Raw genomic sequence first — 17,449 nt, forward strand, 5'->3', positions numbered from 1 at the left:
TATAAAGAGGGTTGCATTCATAGTGTCACCAGGATAAGGTACCCAATCCTATCTATATAGCCTTTTTGGCTATATACTAAAACTTGATCCTCTTTTATATCTCTACATAAAGTTTAAGTATTCATATTATAGTCATGGGTTAGTTTATTGGATTTCTAAAAGAATGCAATTTAATAACACCCTTATTTGATAAAAATTTCAATAATAACTTTATTGAGAATAGAATATGTTTAATATTTACAAACTGCGAGTTTTAGGATATTGAGCTAGTTCATCCCATGTTCCAATGCTCTATGATGGAATTGATTCAAGTCAATCCTTAACTCGATCCTGCAAAAAGAAAGGAAATAATTTAAGTCTTATGCAATCATTAGAAACTCTATCAATTTTTATCGTCCCACAAATTTCAAGGAATGATCTCAGATGCTTGTGAGGATCTTGAACATTACGTCCTTTAAAAGAAATTTCCTTCGCCATTTGAATCAACCCCAGTTTCAACTCAAAGCTGTTTGCATTTATAGGTGCATTTAGATCTCGGGCTGAGCTATGGGAAAGGGTGGTTGGAAATAATCCCTATGGCCTTCTCCGCTTCTTCGACCATCACTTCTTCTACTTCTTACTTGCCTCTAAGATTTCTCCTAAATATACGTTCAATCTTAGGATCAAGAGACAAAAGAGGCATGTCTTTAGCATGGGACATGCACAAAAGAAAACTCCAACAAAGTTAACACAAAAATAAGCCATATTCTAAAATTTCTCCAATTCTTGAATAGTAAGGAAAAAACTATTATTTTGATCCTCGACAATGGCACCAAAAACTTGATGTGGAAAATTATACACAAGCAAACGCAGTCAAGTTATAATATATTAGAATGGCTTAAGAGGCCAAGTATCGTCCTTAGGGATCAAATAAATAGTTATTACTTATATATTTAGAATTGTATCAATTTTAGCTAGGAAATTGGAAAGTCAAATTGAGTGACGTTTTGATTGAATTGCAATAAAACAAGATAACAGAACAAACAAATGTAACTGAATTAAAGAGTGTTATAGGGTGTCGGTTTTCATTACATACATAGCAATGTCGTTTATCTAATAGATGATAAGATACATACATCCATACCTATATGACCATAATAGAATCATCCTTTCAATTAAAATCCAATAAAAGTTAGACATAATATTCATCCACTACAAAAATATGCTCTCTAAAAAAAAAAGGTACAAAACATTGTATTAGAGTCCAATGAAGCCTAAACAACTAAACGAGTATTTGGTCAAAAATTGAGATATGACCCAATAATAGGGTTTCCCAATAATGGTTATCACAAAGAAGAACCATTTAAGGAGATACATTTTGAGGATCTGAAACATCGAAAAGATGAAAGAAAAACTCACAATTTTGGTTAGATACATGGATTACCTCTTCTCATTACGTATTGATTTTGAGATGGAGCCATGTTTATCTAATAATCGCTATAAATTTTCAACCCTCTTATTTGAAAATGCTTCAAAGCATTAATAAGGAGTTGCTTAATCAATGGTAATGACATGATGAGCTAAAAGAATAGTAGTTCCATGGCATGGCTGCAATGAACCTTCATCTTGCAAATCATTTTGTTGCTATGGTGCTACACTTGATTGTACTTTCTCAGCCTTGAAACCTGCCATTGAAGCCAACTTTTGAACTGAATCCACAATCTTCGCTATACAACAAATTGTGTCAAATAGTAGTGATGTCAATGAAACAACATGGACAATGTAACACCCCGTATTTTTCTTTAGTATTAATGTAATTTCAGTAATTTTTTTAGCGGAGGGCATTTTTGGAATTTTGGAGTTTAAGTGTAAGTGCGAGAATTTAATTTTTGACCTTAAAAAATTATTCAATTTAGAAATTAATGGCAGGAATTAATTTCACCTTTTCTTGGGAGAGAAAGGAAGTTAATAAAATAGGGTGGAATAAGGAAAAGGAATAAAATAAAGTTTATTTCTTTTTATTTTTTAAGTTTTTAAGTTTTATTATTATTATTTTTTTTTTATAAAACAAAATTCTTCCTCTTCTTCTTTTCCATACCGTCCGTCCCCCTTTTTTCGTGAAAACCCTAATTGCCGAAACCAGCATCCGCTTTTCGTCCAAACCCTACTGCCGCCGCACCCTTCGAGCCGCTCAGTGCCACCTCCCAGCTGATCTCCTCCGCGCGTCTCGCCGAACGATTTCGTCTGCGAGCAACGCGTGCCACCAGCAGCCCCAATTGCGCGATCTCTCCCTTCTCAGTCGCGTGTCCGCGCCTCTCCTGGTCGTCGACTCTTCGCGTCGGAGTTTTGCACGCCTCTGCTCACATCGCTCGGTCTTCGTCGACTCTCAGCCGTTCGCGGGTTTTAGATCTAAGGTCGTGCGCGTCCTTCGTCATTCGTGGGTTTGGTACCATTGCCAGATCTGTCCAGTCGTCCGCCGTCGCTTCTTTGTCCGACACCGCCCAACCCTATCGCCGTCGCGGTTGCCGTCAGATCTGTTTTGGGTAAGATTTTAGTTTTAGGTGATTTCCTTGAAGTTTGGGTGTTGTTTTGTTTTGAAATAATTTTGGTTAAAATCCATTGTGTTTGGACTTTCAGAAGTGAGATTCAGAAGATTTTGGGGACGTTGCTCATCGAGAAAGAGACTGATTTTCGACAGGAATTGGTAAGTTTGGGTGAGTAGTTGGGCTGGATGTCTATTTGGTTAAGGGTACTTATGAAAAATTAAGTTACTTTGGGACTAAAATTATGTTCAGATTGGCCTTTTGGGTTTGAGTTTTAAAATCTGCTAAGAGGAGATTTTGGAGTCGAAATCTTGCGAGTTTCGTTTGGGTAAGTTATTTGGTGACCGTTTGATTAAATTTGTATGTTTGGGTCCTGATTCCAAAGACTGAAATTTTGTATTATGTCTGCATTAGGGGACTTAATTCAAGATTTATTTTGTTGGAGATCATTAGCTTGGATTAATATCTGAATTTGACTTCGAGTTAAGTAATCTTACTATTGGAACTGTCCACGGGCCAGACACTTGATGGATGAATGTTATGGTAGAATGACAACATGATGAACTGAGAGTTTAGTAGAACCGATGTATGTTCTTGCTTGAGGATTTGAAAGATGTATTTATGCACATAGATACTTGAATGCTAGCATTGTTGACTCGTAGGTATGTATGATATTAAATGCTCAAAAGGATGCGATACTACTCCTATTTATGCGTCAATTAGGAATATTCATGTAGTATGCTCTACGTTGTCACAAGTTTCCTTACGATGGAGCCAAGTGTAATTCCACCGCAAGTTTCTCGGTATGATCCGAGATCGAACACGGGGAAATGGTTTTCAGTTATTGCGGTATGTTCATGGTATATGCGACCAAGTTTCCAATTCTTTATAAAGAAGTTTGTACAGGTATGTAAATTGCGGTAAAATAAAGGAAAGCAGTAAAGATGAGATAAAACATAAAAATACAATAAATCTAAGCTAGATGTTACAAGATATAGACTTCATGTACAAGATGCTAGGATTAAGGCTGGCTGTGAAGGTTGTGCAAAGATGTGGGATATGGCAACAAGTCTTATGAACAGAATAGAAAGAGAGATAAGTATTATAAACAATGCAAGTTCTTAATTGGATTGAAGGTAAAGTTACTGTTCCGCTCTTCTCTTGGCATATCTCTCAGTGATCGGTCGTGTTCCCCACATGTCTGTGGTGAAACAGAGTCTAACGTAATGAACGTAAGGTTGCTTCCATATTTGGAAGTACTACTTGCTAACACACTCTTCTGACCCTCTCACGATTGATCAGAATGACATCTTCTCTTCTGCTCTCACAGATGCCGATGTCGTCTAGCATGCTTTAGCTAAACGTATTTTATAACTTTAATACGGAATAAGTTCTTGGTGATTTGTATTGCTCATCAGGAGATTAAGAAAACATCATGAAGAAAGTGACTAACGGGTGAATGGAAATAGACAGAAAATGGTAAACGGAATTTATCGAAACATTTAATATTTCTACTAAGTATTTGATACATGATTTGTGAATGAAGAGGCAAAGAAAATATGGAATACAATGAAAGAGAGATAGAACAAATACAAACAAGTGCCAATGTCTTGGCACAGATTTGATGGAGATCTACTTGCCGGATCGGATGGTTTCGATGGCAGGAAGAGTTTCCCTCTCAGGCTTGCTCCACTGGTAGCAGGGATCTTTGCACAGAGCTTTGATCGGGTATATGGCAGGTCGGATATGAGATTTACCTTTCGGCCTTATCTCGTTCTCTTCCCGGATTTCTTCTCTTTAGCACTCAACTCAACATTTTCTCTCTAAAATCTTACAGCATTTAGCCCCATATCCAGTAGCATACTTTTCTCTGAAATCAATGGGGTATTTATAGGAGTAGTTCTTTGACTCTGACCTTGTGGTCCCCACTTGATGGTTATGGTAATTCCACAGATGGAGGGATATTATTCCTTCTGTTATGCAATCAGACCATCAATTCTGCACAACCGTTAGTTGTACACGTGTCACAATCCTCCGCTCCCGCGTTGCTCAGTTGCATCTTTCGATCATAGGTTCACATGCAATGTTTGTTTTTATTACCGCATGCGGTCGAAGCATAGCTCTGGATCGACTGTCACCTTGCACCATCACTTCGGTAATCGTCTCTTCATGGTTGATCAACTAGCGCAATTGTAACATAGGTGCGTTAATTAGTTTCTCATGACCCTTGAAAGCAAGCGATGACTTGGTCTCCTGCAAAACAGAGTAAAGTTTGGCTTGTCTTTCATCTTTTTGCCGTTAGTGGGTGTAATCGCAAGCATTTATAATTATTGTCATACTAGGCTAATTTTCATATAACTGGCGCATAATTACTAACTTTTGGCCGCAATATCTAGATAAGGTGGCATAAATAACTTGTATTTCTACAAGTTATCACACCGCCAAATTTAGATATATGCTTGTCCCCAAGCATATCTTCTACCAAGGCAATCGTGCTCCATTCCTATCCTATATTTCTGCGATGATTGGTTGCTCCGAATGTTATACTTAGGCACATTACTTGACATCGCACATTCCTTCTATCCTTGTTAATTCTTAGCAAGCCTTATTTTATTCTTCTATGTAACAAAATTCTGCTCAAAGACACATTTCTAGTTTACAAAATAGAATGCTCATCTCTTCTTTATCAAAACAACTTGATGTATCTATATGCGGTGAGCAAAATTTTACGTCATTTATTCATTTAGAGACAGTTGGTCATGGTTACACTCTTTGTTTTGGTTTGTCCTCACGGGTGTCATGCGAACATCAAACTACGGTTATGTGCCAGTTTCAATCAGAGGAGTCGTCTCTTGCATTTCTTTTCTCTTTTTGGTTTATACTACGTTGTTCTTGGAAATCCACCTTCGTTTTGGCTTGCTCCTATGGGTGTCATACGAGCATCCAACTACGAGCAGACTTCTTTCACAACTAAACTCTTATCAGGTTGGGAACAATTTTGAAATTTTCCCTTGCGCTGACATTGGAGTTTTGCAAATTTTTTTTTGGTATAAAAATGGACGCATTTTCTTAAATATCCTGATCTCTTTTGCTCAGACCTTTCTCACCCCCAAATTTAAAGATGAGCAATGTCCTCATTGCATTGTTTGGATAGACTAGACAAACACTTAGGAGAAAATTTCAAAAAGAAGGTTTGAGCAGAACTTTGAAAGATAAAAGGTAAAGTACTGCTAAACTAAGAATTAGCTAAGTGTTAGTCAGAATTTACTAAGTATGGGAAATGTTTCTAAGTGTAACACATAATACATCATAGCAACACAATGAAGATCGTAAAAATACAAGAGTAAAAATATAACAAAGATTAACAAAGGAAGATAAAGAAAGAGGCATAGGCAAAGAGTAGAGTGAATTATATACCTTGATTGTATTGACTATTAACAAAGTATGCGAATATATTACAAATGATTGCATTACAAAAAAAAATTCTAATGCCTGTACAAGAGTCAAAGAATTTGGTTAAGTTATAAAATAGTAAAAGAATTGAATATAATTAAAGAATGGCCGCATTAAAACTTAAAATGGAAGAAAGAATAAAAACTAAGGTTGAGGAGCAGGGGGATCTGGTGGAGGATATTGCGGCGGTGCAACAGAGCCATCGTCAAACATTAAATGCTGCCTTAGATGCAGAGGCACCATCAGACCATGCAGATAAGCGGTAAGAAAGTTGAAGTATTCTTGATTGCGCTCCGCTATCTGTCGTTGGTGTTGGAAGATCCTGTGCATATTGCGCTGGATATTAATGAGTGCTTCCCTTGAGGTTGCAGCACTGCGTTGAATCTCATCAATGCGCTCCATTGCTACCTCAAATCGATGGTTGAAGAAGTGATGCTGCTGAGAGACAAGTTCTTGCTGTTGGGCGAAAAGGGTTCTTATTTCAGCTAGCTCAGCAACCAAGGAGGTGGAGGATGGTTGTGCCTGTGAAGTCTCGCTAGCATCGTTTTGGGGTCGAGCAGATGTGCCTTCACCCAAATCGTGTGGGTCATCAACTTGCGGCGATGGGTTGGTGGGATGTGGTGGTGAAGTTGTTGGTGAAGGTGAGGCTACTGGTTGAATCGGAGAGTTGGGGACAAGAGGAAGGTTGGTAAGAGGTTCATGAAGAGGGGAAGAGGGCTACGTTGGCGGGCTTGGAGGGCCTGGAGATCTAATGACCAAGGGACGAGGGTTTATAAACTCTGGATCATGCGTTGGTGACTCATGAACCCTTTCTTTTCCATTATCTTCTCTTCGTCTTCTTTTTGGTATGGGTTCCTGCGGCACATTCAAATCAATCGCAGGTCTTTTTGCTGGCAACTCTGGGTAGTGTGGGGAATCCTTGAGGAGCATCCTCAGAATTTTGATGTTGATGAGGTCGTGGACTTCTGGCATGGGCTCCTCATTAATGCCTACATCCACACTCAGGCATAAACTTAAGATGATCCATGGGAAGAAATACTGCCCCCGTATATGCCCCACCAATGCTCTGATCTGCCCTGCGATCAACCTTCCCACGTTAATAGGAATGCCGCGAGCAATACAATATGCGGCCATCACCCGATCCCTTGATACAGTTTTGTCATGCGTTGTTGGGATCAGCCACTTTTTGACCAAATAATCCTAGAGCCTTCCCTCCGGCAGCAAAGACTTAGACTCCAGAGTGCAGATGCCTTTAAGGAGACTGTCCGTCTTGTGCCTGGTTGCGCTAGTACCCTCAGCGCGTCTCTCATCAGTTCGTCTGTAGGATCATCANCAGATGCCTTTAAGGAGACTGTCCGTCTTGTGCCTGGTTGCGCTAGTACCCTCAGCGCGTCTCTCATCAGTTCGTCTGTAGGATCATCAATGATTTTGTTCCCTGGTGCATCAGGGTTGTCCCTCATCTGATAAAGTTCATTGATGTCCTTTGCGCTGAAGTGTACTTTCTTGCCCTTAAAAGTCACCGCATCCCTATTTCCGTGAAGACGCCCTCGATAGAAGTTCTGCACTACCTGAGGCACGATGAGGGATGGGCACTGACAGAACGCGTCCCATCCATGCTCCACAATGACGCTCGTGATGAGGTCAGGTAGTGGGGTCGGCGCAGGGTAGAAGCCCATCTCGATCAGCATGTCATCATTTTCCTTTCTTTTAGATGATCGCTTCTTGGCCGATGCAGGCTCGCTGCTTTTTGCTACGTCTTTGCCTTGTGCCTGTGCAAGGCGGGATGTTTGCCTTTGTCTCTTTTCCCCGCTCCATGCGCTGTTCTTCTTTCTCGCGTTTAGCGAGTTCTTTGCCCTTGCTTTTGTACAAGCACTTCTTGTTAGCTTCGCACTTCCTCTTCGTCTTTTCCAACAGCAGTCTTTCCTTTTCTTCTTTCTTCCTCCTTTCTTCTTCTTCTACTTCTCTCTTCTCTCTCGAACTCTTCTTCAAACTGCTCAAAGGCCAGTAATAAGCGCTGATCCTCTTCGCGTTTTCGGATCCCTTCAAGTCGGGCAAGCTCGTTATTGCTTCGCATCTCCTCAAATTCCAATCTTCTTCTTCTATTCCCCTCTGCGATGATGAGCTTGCCTCACTCTATCTTTTCTTGCTTCTTTTCTTCTTCTTTTCTTCTTCTCTCCTCCTCTTCCAATGCTAACATTAAACGTTGAGGGTTGATGCTAGACCCTTGTGGCGCATTCTCCCTGTGATTCCGCATTAGGGGGGTTCCCTCTGTTTCTTCTCATTCGTCCGTCGCAACCAATTGTGTTGCTTCAGGCTGTGGCGACTCCATCAACTGTGCCGTTTCCCCCTATCCTCCCTCACGGAGGTCGATTCTCCATCCTTTTCTGGGCTTGCAGCCCTCTGCTTTGCTTTTTCTTCTTCTCTCAAGCGCCTCTTCTCTTTTCGACGCAATTTTCTCTCTTCTTTCTTCTCTCTCATCTTCTTCTTGGCCTCTTCATCTTCGTCATCATCCTTTTTCTCTTTGTTCCTTCTTGACTTGTGATGATGCGACGACTCCGCTTTCCCGCCTTCTGTCCCTTACTCTTCTTCTTCTTCTTATCTTCCTTCTCGGCCTCAGCAGCCTTCTTTAATCTAACTCACACTTCCTTCTCTGCCTCAGCTGGCAGCCCATCCCCTGCAACCTTCACCATCGCAATGTTAGGGGTTATTAATGTTATCTCTGCTTTTCCGGCCTCTTCAACTGCGATCTCATTTTCTTCTCTTTCAATGATCGCAATTTCCTCTTCTTCCATTTGTGGAGGCTCATAAAAAATCTCTGCGATGATGGTGGCCTCCGGAGTCTCCGGGACCAGAACATCATTCCCTTTTTCTTCTTCAACCACCACTTCTTCCTCCACCACTACTCCATCCTTTATTTCTTCATTCGCCACAACCGCCGCCTCCTCCTCCGTAGGCAGTGGCTGGTTTACAACCCCTGCCTTAAAGAAAAACTCAAAGAATTAAAGGCCGGAATGAATTAAATGCACAGAAGTAAATGAAGAATTAAATTCGAAGAGTCAAAATTTGAATTAAATGAATCATTAAAACTGGGTTCAGAAATCAAAGAAGGAATTCAATAAAGCAGAGTAAACGTAGTATTGAGATATAGATCGAAAATTTTGCGTTGTCTTTGATGATTGCAATCCACATCTCCGCAGGCGGTCAGACTTGCCTGCTTAATGTCTTCACGGACATTGCTCTTTCCCTGTTGATCCTGGGGCTTCAAAATTGCTGGGCAGTGTTCCAGGTGTCTGACTTCTTAACTCAGAGGCCAGCTGGCCCACTGGATCTCCAGATTCCTTATAGAGGACGCTTACGCTTGCATAACTGTATCATTCTTGTCCATGTACTGTTTCAGCAGCGCCTTTAACGATCCTTCTGAGGCATTAGATGATGATGATAGTTGCTGGTTTTGCGGTCTTGATTGCCCCTGGTTATGGTGAAACGGAGGATTTCCTAGGTTGGGATTGCCGCCCCAACCGAAGTTAAGATGACTCCTCTAGCCCAGGTTGTAGGTGTTGTTGAACCCTGGATAACACACACTTGTTGAAGATTCAATGGGCATCCTTCAGCTTCGTGAGCCCCTCCACAGTTGACGCAACCAATTGCGGCCACTTGAGCCGGCGCAGCGGGTTGCGCTAATTGTGGAGCAATGGCTCCTTGATTAATGGCCATTGATTGGAGGATTGAGGTTACCGTGGTCATCTGGGCGGCCAATGTAGTCATGGTCTCTGCAGGGACAATGGCTGTTTCAGCTTTTCTTCTCCTGGCACCTCGGCCTCCATATCCGTCATCTATCCAGTCATCCATATTCCGCGAGATGCGGTTAAGGATGACTTTGGCCTCCGTGTATGTCTTGTCCATAAAACCTCCTGCCGCGGAGGCATCAACAACAGCCTACGTTGCTCTGTTCAGGCCATTGTAAAATGTTTCCATCAAGACGCAATCGGGAATCCCGATATGCGGGTAGTTTTTCACCAACCTTCTAAATTGCACCCAGGGGGTGCTCAGGGTCTCATTCTCTTTTTTTTCAAAGTTCAGCACATCCTTTCGTCTTCTTGCGTTGACAGCCGGTGGGAAGTTCTTCATAAACCGCTCAGCCAATTGCCCCCATGAAGTGATTTCATTGGGCTCTAGTGAATAAGCCCACTTCTTAGCCTCATTCCTCAAGGTGTAAGGGAACAAATATAACCTAATATTCTCTAGGGTCACGCCAGGTAGGGAGAAATTTCCGCACATCTCGACGAAGTTGGTCAGGTGGGCATGCGGGTCTTCACCTTGCATACCCCCAAACTGCCCTGCGTTCTGAATCATTTGTAACATGACCGGCTTGATCTCAAAGCACGCATTCTCCTCGACAGTTGGCTTTGATATTCCAGGCGAAAAATCATACAGGTTGGGTGCCACATAGTTTCGGATTGGGATATTACGGTCGGCTGTAAGGAATACGGGATCCTGAGCTAGTCGAACAGCCCCTTGATTCACATTTGGCACGACGTTATCATTATTCTCTGCCATGCTGGCTGCCTTTTTTCGTTGATTTTTGTTCTGGCGTATCCTCGCGCGGAAGGTTCTTTTGATCTCAGGGTCAGCTACGAATTCTGGTTCAGCACCAGGATTTATAAACCGTCAGGCTGCTCTCCACGTTGAACAGCCAGTACAATGAGATTTGTCCTGCAAAATACCATCAAACAAGAAACCGTTAACTAGTCCCGACAACAGCGCTACTGAAACTTGTTGACTCGTAGGTATGTATGATTAAATGCTAAAATGATGCGATACTACTTCTATTTATGCGTAAATTAGGAATATTCATGTAGTATGGCCTGCATTGTCACAAGTTTCCTTACGAGGGAGCCAAGTGTATATTCCACCTGCAAGTTTCAGTATGATCCGAGGTCGAACACGGGGAAATGGTTTTTTGGTTATCGTGGTATGTTCATGGCATATGCGGCCAGGTTTCCAATTCTTTAAAAAGGAGTTTGTACAGGTATGTAAATTGCGGTAAAATAAAGGAAAGCAGTAAAGATGCGATAAAACATAAAAATACAATAAACCTAAGCTAGATGTTACAAGATACAGACTTCATATACAAGATGCTAGGATTAAGGCTGGCTGTGAAGGTTATGCAAAGATGTGGGATGTGGCGACAAGTCTTATGAACAGAATAGAAAGAGAAGATAAGTATTACAAACAATGCAAGTTCTTAATTGGATTGAAGGTAAAGTTACTGTTCCGCTCTTCTCTTGGCATATCTCTCAGTGATCGGCCGTGTTCCCCACATGTCTGTGGTGAAACAGAGTCTAACATAATGAACACAAAGTTGCTTCCATGTTTGGAAGTACTACTCGCTTTAGTTAACGCACTCTTCTGACCCTCTCTCGATAAATCAAAATGACATCTTCACTTCTGCTCTCACAGGTGCTGATGCCGTCTAGCATGCTTTAGCTAAACGTATTTTATAACTTTAATACAGATTAAGTTCTTGGTGATTTGTATTGCTCATCAAGAGATTAAGAAAACATCATGAAGAAAGTGACTAACGGGTGAATGGAAATAGACAGAAAATGGTAGATGGAATCTATCGAAATATTTAATATTTCTACTAAGCGTTTGATACATGATTTGTGAATGAAGAGGCAAAGACAATATGGAATACAATGAAAGAGAGATAGAACAGATACAAACAAGTGCCAATGTCTTGGCACAGATTCGATGGAGATCTGCTTGCCGGATCGGATGGTTTCGATGGTAGGAAGAGCTTCCCTCTCAGGCTTGCTCCACCGATAGCAAGGATCTCTGCACAGAGCTTCGATCGAGTATATGGCAGGTCGGATCTGAGATTCACCTTTCGGCCTTATCTTGTTCTCTTCTCGGATTTCTTCTCTTCAGCACCCAGCTCAGCCTTTTCTCTCTAAAATCTTACAGCACTTAGCCCCATATCCAGTAGCATACTTTTCTCTGAAATCAATAGGGTATTTATAGGAGTAGATCCTTGACTCGGGCCTTGTGGTCCTCACTTGATGGTTATGGTAATTCCGCAGATGGAGGGATATTATTTCTTCTGTTATGCAATCAGACCATCAATTCTGCACAACCGTTAGTTGTACACGTGTCGCAATCCTCCGCTCTCACGTTGCTCAGTTTCATCTTTCGATCATAGGTTCGCATACGGTGTTTGTTTTTATTACCACATGCGATCGAAGCATAGCTCTGGACCGACTGTCACCTTGCGCCGTCACTTCGGTAATCGTCTCTTCATGGTTGATCGACTAGCGCAATTGTGACATAGATGCGTTGATTAGTTTCTCATGAGCCTTGAGCGCAAGCGGTGACTTAGTCTCCTGCAAAACAGAATAAAGTTTTGTTTGTCTTCCATTTTTTTGGTGTTAGTGGGTGTAATCGCAAACATTTATAATTATTGTCATACTAGGCTAATTTTCATACAACTGGCACATAATTACTAACTTTTGGCCGCAATTTCTAGATAAGGTAGCATAAATAACTTGTATTTCTACAAGTTATCAAGCATGAGATGATATTTGATTTCATGAAGTTGTATATGATCTGTAGATATTGAAGCATGTGTGTATGTTGTAGAGACATGATGTTGAGGCACATATGTATGTCATAGAACCATATTGTGATAATTATGGTGTCGAGCCTATGATAGTGATTTATACGATTAGTTAGAATGCCCACTAGATTTGTGTTTCCTTCGGGATTCACTAGTTTTTATTTCCTTCGGGATTCACCAGTTATTGTGTCTCCTTCGGATATCACTAGTTTGTGTTTCCTTCGGGATTCACCAATTATTGTGTTTCCTTCGGATGCACCAGTTATTGTGTCCTCCTTCGGATTCACCTAATCGTTTCCTTCGGGATTCACCAGTTATTGTGTCTCCTTCGGGATTCACCTGATGTTTCCTTCGGGATTCACCAGTTATTGTGTTTCCTTTGGGATCCACCAGTTTGTATTTCCTTCAGGATCCACCAGTTTGTGTTTCCTTCGAGATTCACCAGTTTGTGTTTCCTTCAAGATTCATCGGATATTGTGTCTCCTTTGGGATTCACCAGTTTGTGTCTCCTTCGGGATTCACCAGTTTGTGTTTCCTTCGGGATTCACCAGTTATTGTGTTTTCTTCGGGATTCACCAGTTATTGTGTTTTCTTCAGGATTCACCAGAGATAGTGGGCATATTTAGCTACAGTAGGATAAAACTCAGTTTTTCATGTATGTATGTGTCCCATGAGGACTAGGACAGTTTATATGTTCCACCAGAGGTAGACATCTAAAGGACATAGATGCCTAACCTGACTCCAGTAGTGGGGTTACTTACTAAGTATTTTATACTCATTCTTTCTCATTTTGTTGTTTCAGGTAAAGGTAGAAATGCACCGACGATGGACAAGCGGAATTCGTGATCGAGCCATTGGGACTAGTTTTATGCTTCCGCTCATGAGATTTAAACTTATTTTCATGCTTTTCTTAGCTTTTAGTGTCGATGTTTAAAACGTACTATTAAGAATCGCTTTCAGATTTATTTATTATCATTTATGATTTATGGGTATCCTACCATTGTTTTTAATATTTGAAATTAAATGCAAAGCCTTTTAAATTTACCTTATTTAATTAGCATTATTTCACCATAACAGAGTGTCATTTTAAGTTCCATGCATGCATGTATTTAGTAACGACCTAACTTAAGTCCTAGGAGGTCGGGTCGTTACGAACAACCTCCATAGCATTATTCACTTCTTCAAATCTCCATCCTTCCAAATGGGACTTGAGATTCTCAGCTGCAATCTTTGCTTTTTATATGTGGGCTTTGGCTGTTAGTGGAGGAACCATTTTTCTTAGTGCTAATGATAATTTTCTTAACCCACTACTTGATTAGTTGAATATCTTCATACATTCCTCTTGAAATTGACTCTTGTGATGGGATCTGCAAATGAAAAGATCATCATCAGCATATATAGGGTTTCTCTTTCAATAATTATTTGGTTTTTTTTTTTTTGAAAATGGTGTACTTTTTTTTCTCTCTTTTTACCATAGTTCTTATCTTCTTTCTTAAGTTACATTTGTATTCTTAACCAAATTCTTGGAAATTTTTTTTAAAACTACTTCGCATTTAATAAATAGATATTTAATTTTGTATCTTTTACTTCCAAAATTAAGCTTGTTATCATTAATTCCACTCCTGAATTTATGATTTGTTTTGAAATCTACTTTCTAACCATGTTTTGAAAACTTCTAAAAAGTTTTAAAAACTAGTTTTTTTTTTTTTTTTGGCTTAAAATTAATGTCATCAGCTAATCGTTTTATAACAAAGTAAGCATAGTGGAGTTGGTAGATTTACTATATGCAAAAATGAAATAAGTTTTGGGATCTATTATATACTTTTTAAAGTGCATAGAAGTAAAATCGATACGATTCTAGAAGTTGTGGACCAAAATTTAAATGGAATCTTACTTGAATTTGGTTAGCTTTGAGGCATCCATTAAGAACTTCAAGGCGATAGGCACACTCCCTGTTTAAGCTCCCAATTAACAAATATTGCTTCCAAGGATGGCGATATCTAAATTTGCCCTGGCGAGGCTCTCATCTTGCAAGGTTAGTCTGCCCCAACATGTGCAACATTTAGCTCAACATTTTTTTTTCAAGTGGGAGAAGTTAGAAGTTAGAAATGTAGTCACGTGAAACCTTTTTTTCGTTTTTTATTTCGAGTTTTCTGTTTACTTGTTTTTTGTTTTGGAAAATGGCGGTATCAATTTGTCCTTTACTTTCGTTTCTAAGAACAACACCATATAACCTTGATTCAATACCAAATAGATAGTTACTAAACTTAGTTTCAATTACCTTTATTTTAGTTTTTCTTTTTCAAAAACCACAAGAAACAAGAAACCATTGTGATGAAACATGAATTAAAAAAAAAAAAAAATAGAAGAAGAAGAAGAAAGAACGAACGAAAGAAATGAATTAGAAGATTATCAAACAAGCCCTAAAAGGTATCTAACTTGATCGAGCTCGAATACTCACTGATGATTCTTCATTTGATTTTGAATTTAGAATAGTTCTATATTTTTGCATGTCGGCCTTTAAAGGAGATTAATTATCATCAAAAGCCAACAAATTATCACTAAATTACCAAAAAAAAAATTAGACAATATTTTTAATCATGTTTGGTAACTATTTAATTTTGAAAAATTCTTGAAAAGTAGATAATAACAAAAACAAAACAAAACAAACAAAACAAAAAAGTTGTCAAACGGGACGTGAATTCCGTACTTAAGAGAACAACCTTTCTCCTAACCCTAAATCGAGTAGGCGTGAATTCCGTCTTGCACCCTATGACCAGCTATCTACCCGATCTTATCCTTGAAATGGGAGGCTTATTGAGCCGGCATTGTTGAGCCAACCCTCACCCATGCAAATCTAAGGATAATCCCGAATAAACATCAGTTCACAGTTAGCTCAGGATTAAGATCGAGTTACCTAGATCGTCTATGCGAAATAGTCAGTCTTAAACAGTAAACAACATTATAAAATAAGAGTGACTTATTTCTTGGTCCGATCTTATGCAAATTCATTACATAGGACGCCCCCACTTCTCATGTCAATACATGAACGAATCTGGATCACTTCGTTTGTAGTATCTTTACAACAACTTGTACCAGCTACAGAGTAGGCTGCGTCCAATAGTGTTACCATAATAAGATACCCAATCTTAATCATATACTATAGACCGATTTGGCTATTTACTTGAACTTGATCCATATTTATGTCTCTACTTAAAGTTTAAGTATTCATATAATAACTATGAATCTTAGTTTATTGAATTTAGACTTTATGAATGCAATTAATAGATTCAATAACAATTTTATTGAAGAAGTGTTGAATAACATCTTTGTTGAGAATATGTTTAACTTTACAAACTTCGAGTTTTAGGACACACAACCCAACAATACTCCCACTTGGACTAAAACTCCAGTGGATCAATATATACAAATATATACAATATTGAATTACACTTGGAGAATCAAATAAATAAATACAATAAACTAGGGCATCAAATACCCATAAATTCTCCACTTTCCCTAGTGACAAATATCTCATAGACCTAGCCCTACCAGGTGACCCTCGAACACTTTAGCCGAGAAGGCCTTTGTAAATGGATCAGCTAAGTTGTCTTGTGAGGCTATCTGCATGACGATCATGTCTTCTTTGTGTACAATCTCCCTAATGAGATGGTACTTCCGCTCGATGTGCTTTCCACATTTATGGCTTCAAAGTTCCTTTGAATTTGCAACTACTCCACTGTTATCACAATATAGGGTGGTTGGCAAGTGCATATTTGGAACTACTTCCAAATTCATTAGGAACTTTCTGAGCCATACTACTTCTTTTTCTATTTCACTTATAGCTACATACTCAGCTTCCATTGTGGAGTCAGCAATACAACTTTGCTTGATACTTCTTCACACTACTGCTCCTTCATACAGAGTGAATATTGACCCCAAAGTTGATTTCCTTGAATCTATATCGATCTGAAAGTCAGAATCAGTGTATCTAGTAAGGATAAAATCCTTAGCACTATACATGAGCATATAATTTCTCATTCTCCGGAGATACTTGAGAATGTTCTTAATGGCAATCCAATGATCATATCTAGGATTGGACTAAAATTTGTTGACTATTCTAACTGCATAGCATATATCGGGACGAGTACACAACATTGCATAAATTAAACTCCCTACTATTGATGCATATGGAATTTGTTTCATATCCTCAAACTCTTGAGGTGTCTTAGGACTTTTTTCCTTAGACAGATGAATTTCATTTCTGAAAGGCAACGTTCATTTCTTAGAATTTTGCATTTTATATCTAAACAACATCTTATCTATATAAGATGCTTGAGATAATGTTAAAGTTCTGTTCTTGCGGTTCCGAACTATTTGGATCCTAAGAACATATTGTGCTTCTCCTAAATATTTCATTTGAAATTACGTAGGCAACCTTCTCTTAATGTCAGTTAGAAATTCTACTTCATTTCCAATGAGTAAAATATCATCAACATACAACACCAGAAAAGCGACAGTTTTGTTAATGATTTTCTTGTATACACAAGGTTCATCAACATTTTTTTTAAAGCCATAAGATTTGATCACAGTATCAAATCTCATATTCCAGGATCTAGATGCTTGTTTCAACTCACAAATAGATCGATTAAGCTTGTAAATCTTTTTCTCTTAACCCCATTCAATAAACCTTTCTGGTTGAGACATATAGATACTCTAATCAAGATAGCCATTCAGAAAGGTTGTCTTGACATCAATTTTTCATATTTCATAATCATAAAATGCAGCCATGGACAAGAGTATTCTAATCGACTTAATCATGGCAACCGGAAAGAAACCACCGGTCAAGCTATTGCAC

At 39.3% G+C, this 17,449-nt stretch overlaps 1 long non-coding RNA gene across 3 annotated transcripts; it reads left to right on the top strand.

Annotated features, from left to right (window-relative positions):
- Window positions 1-2,059: 2,059 nt before the first annotated feature.
- On the top strand, window positions 2,060-13,615 carry LOC120071872. Of its 3 annotated transcripts, none has more exons than XR_005480360.1 (3): window positions 2,060-2,522; window positions 2,617-2,850; window positions 13,394-13,615. It is a non-coding gene; the product is annotated as an uncharacterized LOC120071872 (long non-coding RNA). The 3 variants fall into 3 exon arrangements; XR_005480359.1 differs by lacking the exon at window positions 13,394-13,615 and adding an exon at window positions 2,937-3,476; XR_005480358.1 differs by lacking the exon at window positions 13,394-13,615 and having other exon boundaries at window positions 2,617-3,013.
- Window positions 13,616-17,449: the final 3,834 nt, after the last annotated feature.

The sequence above is a fragment of the Benincasa hispida genome, chromosome 2 (assembly GCF_009727055.1).
Source record: "Benincasa hispida cultivar B227 chromosome 2, ASM972705v1, whole genome shotgun sequence".
NCBI classification, from domain to species: Eukaryota; Viridiplantae; Streptophyta; class Magnoliopsida; order Cucurbitales; family Cucurbitaceae; genus Benincasa; species Benincasa hispida.